General features: G+C 37.5%; 1 non-coding gene across 1 annotated transcript; it reads left to right on the top strand.

Annotated features, from left to right (window-relative positions):
* Positions 1 to 4,517: 4,517 nt before the first annotated feature.
* On the top strand, positions 4,518 to 4,624 carry LOC132651636 (U6 spliceosomal RNA). The gene has a single exon (XR_009589221.1). It is a non-coding gene; the product is annotated as a U6 spliceosomal RNA (small nuclear RNA).
* The last annotated feature ends 4,827 nt before the right edge of the window (positions 4,625 to 9,451 follow it).

Raw genomic sequence — 9,451 nt, 5'->3', positions numbered from 1 at the left:
GTGACTGTGGCTTCATAGAATGAGTTTGGTCGTGTTTCTTCTGTTTCTATTTTGTGGAATAGTTTGAAGTGTCAATATACTTCAAACTATTGTCAAGAGTGTTAGCTCTTCTTTGACGGTTTGGGAGAATTCAGCACTGAAACCATCTGGCCCTGGGCTTTTTCTGCATGGTAGAATTTTGATGTCAGCTTCTATTTCCTTAGGGGATATAAGACTTTTTAATTGGTTTACCTGGTCTTGATTCACCTTTGGCATGTAGAATCAGTCAAGAAATTGTCCATTTCATTTAGATTTTCAAATTTTGTGGCATATAGTCTTTGGAAGTAAGACCTAATTATTGTTTGGATTTCTTCAGTGCCTGTGGTTATGTCCCCCTTTTCATTTCTGATTTTGTTGATTTGGGTAGTTTGTCTCTGCCTTTTACTTAATTTGGCTAAGGGTTTGACTATCTTGTTGATTTTCTCAAAGAACCAGCTCCTGGTTTCATTTATTCTTTGAATAGTTTTATTAGTTTTTAATTCATTGATTTCAACCCTGAGTTTGATTATTTCCAGCCATTTACTCTTCTTTGGTGTGTCTGATTCTCTTTTTTTTCCCCTCTAGGGCTTTTAAGTGAGTCATTAAGTTGCTTGCATGAGAGGTTTCAAATTTCTTTTTGAAGGCACTTAGTGCTATGAACTTTCCTCTTAGCACTGCTTTCATTGTGTCCCATAAGTTAGGGTATGTTGTTCCTTCATTTTCATCGAATTCTAGGAAGTCTTTAATTTCTTTCTTTATTTCTTCTCTGACCCAGCTGTCATTTAGTAGCAAGTTGTTCAGTTTCCATGTGCGTGTAGGCCTTTTACTATTTTTTTTTAATTGAGGTCCAGTTTCAGTCCAGGTCAGATAGGATACAAGGGATTATCCCAATCTTCTTGTATCTGTTGAGGCTTGCTTTGTGACTAAGTATATGGTCTATTTTGAAGAAGGTTTCATGAGGTGCTGAGAAGAAAGTAAATTCTTTTGAGTTTGGGTGAAAGGTTCTGTAGATGTCTGTGAGGTCCATTTGATTCATGATCTCTGTCAGAGTTATTGCTTCTTTGTTTAATTTCTGTTTTATTGACCTGTCCTTCCCTTTGTTGAGAGTGGGCTGTTGAAGTCTCCCAGTATTAATGTGTTTGGTTCTATGTGTGGTTTAAGTTTTATTAAAACTTCTTTTACAAATGTGGATGCCCTTGCATTTGGCGCATATATGTTCAGGATTGTGATATCTTCCTGTTGGATTTTTCCCTTTATGAGTATGAAGTTTCCTTCTTTATGTCTTTTGATTAATTTTGTTTGAAAAATCTACTTTATTAGATATTAGAATCGCTACTGGTGCTTGTTTCTTGGGTCCATTTGCTTGGAAAACCATCTTCCAGCCCTTTACCCTCAGGTAATGTCCATCTTTGTGATTTAGCTGTGTTTCTTGTATGCAACAAATTGTTGGGACTTGTTTACGCATGAATTTTCTTAGTCTGTGTCTTTTTACTGCAGAATGATTTCATTGATTTTGAGGGAGATTGATTAATGACCAGTGGCTCTTAGATTCTTTCATATTGATGTTGGCCATGTTAGTGTGTTTGTGTGTTTGTGTACTTTTTATTTTGCTGTAGTGATGTTATTTACTTTCTGTGATTTTTTTGAAAGTAGTTAGTTTTCTTGGGTTGTATTTTTTCTTCTAGTATCTTCTATAACCCTGGATTTGAGTGTAGGTATTGTTTTTGTCATTGAATATCTTCTTTTCTCTGTTTATGAGGGTTTAGAGTTTTGCTGGGTACAGTAGCCTTGGTTGACATCTGTGTTTTCTTAGGGTCTGCATGATATCTGTCCAGGCTCTTCTGGCTTTCATAGTTTCTGTTGAGAAGTCAGGTGTGATTCTGATGGGTTTGCCATTATATGTTACTTGGCTTTTTCCCTTGCAACTTTTAGCATTTTTTTTTCTTTTCTCTGTATACTTAATGTTTTGATTATTATGGGAGGATTTTCTTTTCTGGTCTAATTTATTATGTGCTCTGTAGGCCTCTTGTATTCTTATAGTCCTCCCCTTGAAGTTGGAGAAATTTTTTTTCAATGATTTTGTTAAAAATATTTTCTGGGCCTTGGAGGAGGGAATCTTCTTTTTCCTCTATTCCTATTGTTCTTAGGTTTTGTCTTTTTATGTTGTCTTGGATTTCTTGGATGGTTTGTGTCAGGAATTTTTTAGATTTATTATTTTCTTTGCTGGATACATCAATTTCTTCCATAGTATCTTCCACACCTGAGATTTTTTTTTCTTTCATCTCTTGTAGTCTGTTGGTTATGCTTACCTCTGTAGTTCCTGCTTTCTTTCCTAGGTTCTCCCTCTCCATGATTTCCTTCATTTGTGTTTTCTTTAATTCTTCCAAATCTATCTTCAGATTTTGAAACATTTTGTTGTTTTCCTTCACCTGTCTTTATGTTTTTTTTTTCCTGTTTTTCCTACAATTTCTTCAGCTGTTTGAACATTCCTCTGTTTCTTTTATTTCATTCAGTGATTTAACCGTTTCCTCTCTGAATGCCACAAACTGGTTGGTTGCATCTTCCTGTATTTTTTAAGATGACCATATTTTTTATTACATCCTACCCTAATTCTTTATGTGTTTTATTTACCTCCTCCATTAACTTCTTTATAAGCATAGAGGTAAGAACATCTTCTTGAATTTCACTTATGTTAGGGTCTCCAGGGCTACTTGCTCCTGGATAACTGGTTTCTGAGAATGCCATATTGCTTTGCCTTCTCTTGGTTGTGCTTTTTCACTGGCCTCTACCCATCTCTCTGTCTCAGATGTTGTCTGATAACTTTTCATGTCTGTTGGGCCCTGGGGCAGGGAGAATCCACGTGGTGGGGTTCTGAAGTTCTCCTCTGCTTTTTGGGTATAGTCAACTGAATGGTGGTTCTTCTCAGGAATTGTCACAGTTTCCTTCAGGTTATGGACCTGTACGGTAACTCTCCTTTCATCAGGATAATCCTGGTATTGGCTACCCTGCTGCTGGGGTTCTTGCTCTGAATTTATGGAGCAGCAGCTGTTGCTCTTAAGGTGTAATTGTTGGGTGCAGCCCTCTTGAAGAACCAGGGATTCCCACAGTCTTGTCAGTTTAGCTAGGGATAACTGATTAATCTTTGACACAGTATCTGAGGACTGCTGTAATGCTGTCTGGTTTTTGAACGTCTGAGGATGCAGCTGTGTGCCCCTGTGCCCTAGTGTACTCCACAAAGGCAGGTGAGCATGCTGCTCACTCATGCAGTAGAAGGCTAGAGCCTAGAGTCTGCTTGAATTCAGAAAGTCTTTTGGTGCTGGGTGTCCTGAGCATTGGACCTGATGATACCCCCGCTGTGGGGTTTCCTCCTGACAGGACACCCAGTCTTTGCTTTGAGGACAGCCTTTCTGTCTGTGATGGCAAGTAGAACCTGCAGGCACAGACTTATGTGGCTCTGCCTTTCTGCCTTTTTGGCGATTGGGTGCCTAGGCATCTGCCAAAACTGGGTAACTATTCCTGAGACCTTTTTGGGGTGGTGGTATCAGCTGTATACTCTGAGATCAGACCAGCCATTCCCCTCCCTGTGGGTTTACACCCAACAGAGAAACTTGGTCTCTGGTGCCATGGGGCCCACAGTTCTATCTGGGACAGTGAATCAGGTGTGCAGGCAGGACTCTGTGCTGGCGTCTGGGCCCTGGCTCTGGCTCTAGGCTGGCTTCTGGGCGCCTGCAGAACCTGAGTCTTTTCCATTGGATGACTAGGTGACCTAAGGTCGGTCCCAATCTTTTCCTGCACTGTGGGGTTATCTCTTGACTGGAAATTCTAGTCTCTGATGTTGTGGTACCCACAGTTCAGTCTGGGACAGTTATCAGAACTCACTGACATGTGGCTCTGGGCTGGTGACCAAGCACCTTGTGGAACCAGGATCTCTTCCTCAGTTTAGCTGGGTGAGTTAAAGCTGATTGAATCCCCCATCATGGGATATCCTCTCACCTGGGAAACATAATCACTTGTGTTTTATGGCCTCGAGTTCTGACTGCTGGTCACTGTGCCGATCCTGCTGTTTTGCTGGTCGGAATGAGAGTCGTCCCAGCACCTCCATCTTCCCCCTACACTTTGTCTTTGTTTCTGTTGCTCTCTGTCTATTTCTGAATGTGTCTTTCTTGCTCTTTCTCTCTCTGTCTCTTTCAGTCTACCTCTCTCTTCTTGCCACCTGTGGTTCAGTATGAAAAGCTCTCAGTTTTGGTGAAGGACTGCAACAAGATGAGTACTTGCTGACATGACATCATGGATTTTCTTAGTTAAAATATAAGCCATGTCCCAACTAAATGCTTTTTTTTCAAAGATTTTCCTTGGTCAGTGAGCATTTTCACAGAAAATATTTAAGTGAGTGAGGACATATCCATGCATTTAACAAACAGTAATGGAATCTGTGAAAATGTGCAACTCACAAGTCAAGGACATGTGACTTTATTAATGTTTACTTTAAGAAATGGGTGGTGTTCACTTCAGCAGCATGTATACTTAAAAAGAAACAATACAGAGAATATTAGCATGATCCCTATGCAAGGGTGACACACAAATTCATGTAGCATTCAATATTATTTTTTGGAGAAACTAAGGTGAACAAAAATAGAGGAAATTGTGGAAGGAAAGAACTTGGGGAAGAAAATAGGAACTACAGATATAAGCATAAACAATAGACTATAAGAGATGGAAGAAGGAATCTCACCTGTGGAAGACAAAATGGAAGAAATCATGTATCTGTCAAAGAAAATGTTAAATCTAAAAAATTCCTGACACGGTCCATCGAAGTAATTCAAGACAACATGAAAAGACAAACCCTACAAATAATAGGAATAGAGGAAAAAGATGATTTCCTCCTCCAAGGCCCAGAAAATATTTTCAACAAAATCATTGAAAAAATTTTTCCTAACATAGAGGGGAGGACTATAAGAATACAAGAGGTCTACAGAACACCCAATAAATTAGTCCAGAAAAGAAAATTTTCCCATCACATAATAATCAAAACAGTATGTATATAGAACAAAGAAAAAATACTAAAAGTTGCAAGGAAAAATACCAAGTAACATCTAATGGCAAACACATCAGAATCACACCTGAGTTCTCAACAGAGACTATGAAAGTCAGAAGGACCTGGATGGATGTGGATATCATGCATCCCTAAGAGAACACAGATGTCATCCTAGGCTACTGTACCCAGCAAAACTCTCAGTCCTCATAGACAGAGAAAACAAGATATTCAATGACAAAAACAAATTTCAAGAATACCCACACACAAATCCAGTGTTACAGAAGACACTAGAAGAAAAATACAACCCAAGAGAACAAGGTACTTTCAAGAAAACACAGGAAATAACTTCACTGCAGTTTTAAAAAAAAAGCAACCAAGCATACAAACTTACTACCACAGCCAACATCAAAATCAAAGGTTCAAAAAGCCACTGGTCATTAGTTTCTCTCAACAGGAAATGACTCAATTCTCCAATAAAAAGACACAGACTTACACAATGGATGCATAAACAAGACCCAGCAAACTGTTGTGATAAAATTAAAGCACAAATAGACCCCCACAAATTAATAGTGGGAGATTTCAACACCCTACTCTCAACAAAGGACAGGTCAACAAAATAGAAATTAAACAATGAAACAATGTCTCTAACAGAGGTCCTGAATCAAATGGAATTAACAGATATTTACAGAACTTTACACCCAAACACAACACACACAAAAAATTACTTTCTTCTCAGCATCTCATGGAACCTTCTCCAAAATAGACAATAGGGTTGGTAACATGGGAAGCCTCAACAGATACAAGAAGATTGAAACACTCACTGTATTTTATCTGACCACCATGGAATAAAGCTGGAAATTAACAACAACAGAAACAGCAAAAAGCCTACACACACATAGAAACTGAACAACTTGCTACTAAATGACAGCTGGGTCAGGAAGGAAATAAAGAAATTAAAGTCTTCCTAGAATTCAATGAAAATGCATGCACAACATACCCAAACTTATGGGACACAATGAAAGCAGTGCTAAGAATAAAATTCAAAGCACTAAGTGCCTTCAAGAAGAAATTTGAGAAATCTCATGCAAGCAACTTAATGGCTCACCTTAAAAGCCCTAGAAAAAAAGAAGCAGACACACCAAAGAAAAGGAGATGGCTGGTAATAATTAAAATTGGGGATGAAATTAATCAATTAGAAACAAATAAATCAATTCAAAGAATCAATCAAATCAAGAGCTGGTTCTTTGAGAAAATCAACAAGATAGACAAACTCTTAGCCAAACTAACTAAAAGGCAGAGAGAAACTATCCAAATCAACAAAATCAGAAATGAAAAGGGGGACATAACCACAGACACTGGGGAAATCCAACCAATCATTAGGACTTACTTCAAGAGTCTATATGCCACAAAACTTGGAAATCTAAAAGAAATGCAAAATTTTCTTGATCGATTCCAATTACCAAAGATAAATCAAAACCAGTTAAATTAATTAAAGAGTTCTATATTCCCTAAGGAAATAGAAGCAGTCATCAAAAGTCTTCCATCCAAAAAAAGCACTGGGCCAGATGTATGCAGCACAGAATTCGACCAGAACTTCAAAGAAGAGCTAACTCCAATTCTCTTCTTATTTGAATAATATTCCATTATGGAAATAATAATTTTTTTCACAAAGAAGATTGTTAGTCTACTTCTTTAGAACTTTGATTTTTCTGGAACTTTAATCATTGTATTGAATGACAAACTATCAGGATAACTATGTCCTTTTAGACTACAAGTCCCTCCATCTTCTTCCACTTCCTGGTGACTTAAATTACAATGACTCCTTGAAGCTCTTCTATTTACAAGATTAGTCCACAATGAGGAAATGTCTGAGAAAGGTAAGAGGGTATTGCCTTGTTAGATAATGTAATTCCTATTGGATTGGAGTTATAATATGGGATGTTGTGTTTTGAGGTTGATATGGCAATGAAAGTGACCAAACACAATGGAATGTCTATCAGTCTCTGTCACTTTATATCTTTTTTTTCTGTCTTTCTCAGTCTCCCTATTTCTGAATATGTCTGTCTAGCTATTTCTCAGTTTCCCTCTCTCTGCCTGCCACTTATGGTTCAGTATAAAAAGCTCTCAGTTCTGCTGAAGGACTACAACCAAATGACTACTTGCTGATATGACATCCTTGGTGGTCTCTTTAAAAATGTAAGCATGGTCACAATTTACTGCATTTTGTTCAAACAGTTGCCTTGGTCAGGCAGCATTTTCCCAGTAACTGATTGATGACACATATATGCATTTAACAAATAGTAATGGAATCTGTGATTATGAGAAAGTCACATGTGAAAGGTGATATTATTAATGACCACTTGAAAGAAATATGTGAGGTTTTTCCTGAACTAACAGTCTTGGACACAGGAACTATCATGTCTGGGTTGTATGCTTTAGCTATCCAGATTCAGAGGACTGACCACCCTTTCACTCCAGCATGCTGTCCACTTAGCCCCTTTAATAACTGGCTCATGAAACTCTTACTGGCTTTCACCTGTTTCATGATTCCCTTCAGCCAACCAGCACCTGAGAGAATCTTGAGTTTTCTATGTTGACGAGAAAACAAATTTTCCAAAGTGTTCTACATCTCTTAGCACATATGAATTTTTCTTGTGAAAACCAACAAGCCTTTACCTCATCCATTTATCCAGCTCTCGCACCTTTATTCCTGTTTACCTCTGTGACAATGTTAGGTAGGAAATGAAACTTTAATGTTTAATTGGACAGCTTCCTAAGTAAGAAACTTCAAAGTGATATGGGATTAAGGTGAATGTACCTAATGACAATATGGTCTCCTACTGTGGTCTTAGACTGAAACTTCCTATGTTATGACTTTGAATTGAGCAGTTACTCACATCCTCACTAAATGCAACTTCACATTCTTATTAATATATTAGGCTGGCAGGGTCTAGGGTTCCCTGGGTTATTGAGTCTTTATGAACAGTGAAAAGACAAGGAGACCAGACAATTACTGGACCTGGTCTGGATGAAACAGAGAAAGATTGTTGAGTGTAGAGAGAATTGAAGCAGAATAAAATATTTGATAGATGGTGCTCCTAATGTGAATACATACCATATTTGTCTTTCTACACCCAGGATGATTTTTCGTGGTTATATCGATTGGCCTGAAAATATCATGATATCAATTTCTTAGGTGAATGATACTCTATTATGGAAATAGTCCACATTTTTCCCAAAGGAGATTGACAGGCCTGTTCTTTAGAATTTGGAAGTTGTTGGGTCTTTAATCAATGTATTGAATGACAAACTTTCAGGATAACTATGTTCTTTTAGCCTAGAAGCCCCTCCATCTTGTTCCACTTACTGTTTGTTTGAATTGTAATGTCCCCTTGAAGCCCATATATTTCCATATGGAGTCCACAGTGAGGAAATGCCTAGGAAGGGTTAAGAGTTAAGGGAATGTTAGACAATATAATTCCTTTTGTTTCCCTAATGTCTTTTTCAGCCCTATTGATTTTCTATACAAGAGGGCTACTGATTTTTTGAGTTAATTTTGTATCTGGGCACTGTGCTGAAGGTGTTATAAGCTATAGTAGTTCCCTGGTAGTAATTTTGAGGTCACTTGGTATACTATCATTTCATCTGCAAAGAGTGATACTTTGACTTCTTTCTGATTTCTATCCCCTTGATCTTCTTCTGCTGTTTTATTGCTCTAGCAAGAATTTCCAGAACTACGTTGAAGAGATACAAAGAAAGTGGGCAACCTGGCCTTGGCCTTGTCTCTGATTACAGGGGGATTGATTTAATTTTCTCTCTGTTGATTCTGATGTTGGCTAAAGAGTTTCTGTATATTGCCTTTACTATATTTAGATATATATACTTAGATATATTTATATATATACATATATATTTATTATAGTTAGATATATATTGTATCACTGATTTTTCCAATACTATAAACATGAATGGATGTTGGATTGTGTCAAATACCTTTTCAGCATCTAAGTAGATTATCATGCAGATGTTTTTCTTTCAATTTGTTAATATGGTGGATCACATTGATTGATTTCCATATATTGAAACACCCCTGCATACCTGGGATGAAGCCTACTTGGTCATAGTGGATGATATGTTTAATATGTTCTGGTATTCAGTAAGAGACATAAAGTATCTTGGTGAGACGCTAACCAAGCAAGTCAAAGACTTGCATGAAAAAAAAAAAAAAAAACATTTGAAGTACCTTAAGAAAGAATTAGAAGAAGATATGAGAAGATGGAAAGATCTTTCATGCTCATGGCCTGGCAGTATTAACATTATAAAAATGCCCCTCTTAGCAAAAGCAAACTACAGACTCAATGCAATTCACATCAAATTACCAACACAATTCTTTTCCAA

Source organism: Meriones unguiculatus (genome assembly GCF_030254825.1).
Source record: "Meriones unguiculatus strain TT.TT164.6M chromosome Y unlocalized genomic scaffold, Bangor_MerUng_6.1 ChrY_unordered_Scaffold_23, whole genome shotgun sequence".
Taxonomy (NCBI): Eukaryota; Metazoa; Chordata; class Mammalia; order Rodentia; family Muridae; genus Meriones; species Meriones unguiculatus.
This window is presented reverse-complemented; position numbering and strand designations above follow the sequence as displayed.